The sequence below is a fragment of the Haemaphysalis longicornis genome, unplaced genomic scaffold, assembly GCF_048455015.1.
Source record: "Haemaphysalis longicornis isolate Haplotype H1 unplaced genomic scaffold, Haemaphysalis longicornis Haplotype H1 scaffold_2, whole genome shotgun sequence".
Classification (NCBI taxonomy): domain Eukaryota; kingdom Metazoa; phylum Arthropoda; class Arachnida; order Ixodida; family Ixodidae; genus Haemaphysalis; species Haemaphysalis longicornis.
In genome coordinates this window covers 229,016,527-229,020,683 of record NW_027526295.1, presented here as the reverse complement: position 1 = coordinate 229,020,683, position 4,157 = coordinate 229,016,527, and positions in this window count along the sequence as shown.

Genomic DNA, 4,157 nt, shown 5'->3' with positions numbered 1-4,157 from the left:
CGCCAGTCACATGTACGTAATCTCTACGAGTGTACGTGGTATTTTGCGCTCGCAGTGACTTTGAGGTGGTGAAAATAGGGACCACAAAATACTTTCAGTAAGAATTGAACTGCTTAAGAGTTCTCACACTAGAAGTATAAAATCTAGTAGGACGTCCTCAGCCTCACGCTCGGTTGACTAAAAATTCCATTTAACTTCAAGGTTTTTGCAAACACAAGGCGATCATTTATGTGCTACACGCATTTTTAAACGCTCATCCCGGTATTTGTCCTGGTCAGTTTCTGCTCTCTGAACATCACTTACAAAAGAAAAAAAACCCTTCGTTTAGTGAACACATCCCAACTAAAAATATTACTGGTGAATCACATTGAGGTCAAAACGAGTGAGCTATATTGCCACAAACCACAATGTGGATAAACTCGGAAAATGAAAACAATGCGTTCCGTACAGAGCCACAAGCACAGTGCACAGGCAGGGCACTTTTATAAAAATGCTTTGTTTTCCAGTTCTGTTGTAACTCGAGTAGTGTAATGCTGTTTGAGTTGCGAGAACTCACTTGGGGATATCAATTCATTATATCCTAGATTTAATTGCTAATCAGAACGAAAACACCGGCGTATTTTGCTTACTGCAGATTTAGAATTATAACGCATAATATGCGCATCATATCTAAAGGACACCTCGGTGCAAGATTATCTTCGAAGAAGCACACCATCGAGAGGTCTCGGCGATATTGACACATTCAGTCTGATAAGACAAATGTTAGGGCTGAGAACGCTACGCTGACGCGTGTGGCAGGTATGCCAAGAGCTACTTGTGCCAAAGCATATAGGTGTTGGCAGCCATCGCGCCTTTCTTCCCAGAGCTGCAATACGCTGGTGTTCCTCAGAAGCTCTGTCTTCTTGCGATAATTTAGAGCATCGTAGCAACGTTCAGTGAACCTAACACTCGTTTTCACTCAGTCTTATGCAGCCTTGTCGTTGTCTCCTTGAAAAACGCCTCAACAGTGTCTTTTAAATCCCAAACTTCATGCCTCAGTGTAGTTTTGTCTTATTATCTGGCCAAACAAGTACAATTTGCTTTAAATTTGGCGATGTTGCTGTTCTGCCATGTTCATCTTTTTGCCATGATACTACTACGGCCGTCGACGGATGATGGTTAAGAGCGTTTTATCTTTTGTTGTTTGTGTGTAGTGTTTTTATGTATATAAGGTTTTCCGCGATATTAAAACATTGATTTGGAAGTGAGTGCGGCATACGTCGCCTTTCTTGTTCTCGTACTGTTTTCCTGTCCCCGTGATCAAAACGTAATTTTTGGAAGAGAGAAGACAACTTTGTTGGGAGCACCCATTGGAAGTTAATGTGGAAATGGCTTCCTATCCACGGGAATCCATGTGCCCTCTTGACGGTGGATGCCCTCTTGACGGGGATGAGCTTATCCGTGATGCAGGGGGTGTCTCGCACTCCTCGTGGGGGTTGGTGGTGGGAACGCGCGCACACACACACACACACACACACACACACACACACACACACACACACACACAAACACAGATATATATATCTATATATATATATATATATATATATATATATATATATATATATATATATATATATATATATATATATATATATATATAGAGAGAGAGAGAGAGAGAGAGAGAGAGAAAAGGATAGGTCAGCAGTCTTTAACGCGAAAGGAGGCATAGGGGAATGATTCGGCTTTTTTTTACTACGGTTAGTGAAATTACCATTTTTTAAATTTACAGGACAAGGAAAGAAAGAAAAAAAACACGTGCCCAGTGTTGGGACCAAACCCGCGCCTTTCGATTTGATCTCGAATGCCTTAACAATTCGGCTATCTGGGCGACTGTGTTATCCTTCACTTACTGGGGTAGTTATATTTACTACAACGGTATCTTACGCTTGAGGGTGGTAGCCCGCGTCCCTCTTACTACACGGGGAGAAGGGGACCTTCTTTTCAACCCCCGGGGCGTGACTCGAACGTCTACAGCCTGTCATGAGCGGGCAACTGGCGGAAACCCTCTTATTCTACCTTGGCATCAAGGCTGCCAGAAGCGAGGCCCCTCGCTAGGCTTTCGCAGAATAATATGGTTAGGAAATGAGGGGCTCGTTCAGGAAATACAGAAAGATAGTTCGGCAGTCTTCAACACCTAAGGAGGCATAACGGAATGATTAGGCTTTTTTTTTACTGCGGTTTGTAAAGTCACCATTTTTTTAAATTTGCGTAGCAAGGAAAGAAAGAAAGAAAAACACGCGCCTAGAGTGGCGACCCAATGCACGCATTTCGATTGGATCTCGAATGCTTTACCAATTCGGGTATGTGGGGTACTGCGTTATCGTTCACCTTCTGGGGTATTTATATTTGCTATAACTCTATCTTATGCTTTAGGGTGGTTGCCCGCCTATGTAGACGTTCTAGTCGCGCCCCAGGGGTTGAGAAGAAGGTCCCCTTCTGCCCGTGTAGTCAGAGTGGCGCTGGCTACCACCCTAAAGCTTACGAATAATGAACCGGGCTACAAAATAGAATAGCCTCTGGGTTTCTGTTGTTTTTCTTTATTATAGTTATTTTCCGGTTTTCAGTTTTCGTTCATGTAACGTTAAACACCCCCTTGAGATTACCCTAATCCTAACGTTCGGCCATGTTTTAAGACTTTAAGTGAATACGGCTACGCTGTTACGTATCGCCAGGTGGAGGCCATAATGCTTCCGCAATGTTCGTGAACAGATTTACTGTCACGATGAATTTTTCTACAGTAGTAATGTCTGCTTTAATTCAGAACGATACCGTTTGTAAAAATACCCAGGCTAAACCGCAGTGTTCTCCACGGCGTTCTTTGCACTGTACGTTCCTACCCTCCTCAGTAATGAACACAAATAAACTTACGCAAGCACAAGCAAAACGACAATTGATTCGTGCGAGATACCTCCATGGATGGGACTTTCCAATTTAACGCGAGAAGATGAAGTCAGGCATACAGACGGAAAGCGACGACCATCTGCTGTTGCAGACGACGCGCCGACGCAGCCACAGGAAGCTTCAAAATGTGGGCAACGTCACACGGAAACATCAATTTAAAATAAACGCATATGTTGTCTACTACACTCTTTCACGCGCGGAAGGCGTCGGGAGGGTACTCTAGCCTTGTCTTTCCGCCTCGTGTCGAAAACGAATTCATGCACTAAACGCTTAACTTTTACCTCCACCGAAACCGAGCCGCAAGTGCGAATTTCGGTATTGCTTCTTTACGGTAGTTTCACTAATCACACTTTTTGGTCTCTAAAGACCCGTGATCTGAATAAACGCATGCTGCTCTCTTTCGTGCGATTTCACTAGTCTCTCAAAAACAGAAGGTGCTGGCGAAAGCTGTCACCTTATCGCACGCATTCTTCTAAACCACGCCATCAGCGAAGACACCACTCGAAACAATTATTTAGGAGGGCTTATTGTCTCTTGCACGTGGTCTTCCTGACGGACGATGTTTCTTATCAAGCTCCCTCGTGATCGAAGAGATACTATTATGTCTCGTTCTTGCGGTTAGAAAAAAAAACGCCTTTATGATAAAAAAAAGTTGATTGGGGGCGCACGTACCTCTAGAAGGGTAACGCTTATTGCGTCGTCGAGTAATCAATAAAGCTGACCTCATATCTCGGAAAAAGTCACTGCGACGGCCTACTCCCTCCCATTCAGACGGTATCACGCAGAGATATCCGCTGTGCTGAACTGGAGGTTTCGCCGGTCAACGGCAGCATCGTGGAAAAGGTGGGCGTGGGGAGGGGAGCTATACTGGACAGCAGTCACTGGTTTTTGGTTCGAGAGGGTACTGGTTCCTGACAACAACAAAACTGGAAGCATTACTTGGGCAGTCGTCAGTGACTTTGATATACGCGCAACAAACCCAATTTTTTCAAGGTTCAGGACACTGGCATACGTGGCGTGAGGAATGTCGGAGGGGCCACTTCGGCCCCTTTCCCAAAATTCGCGGGTCAAGGAGAAGTAAACCGGGCCACTAACACTGCTTATTATCGAATAACTACTATCGATATTTTTTTTTTGGCTCATGGATTCACCAAGTTTACGCTGCTTCAATGATTGATCTCACACGACGAAATCGCCATTTTTCAATGCGACTG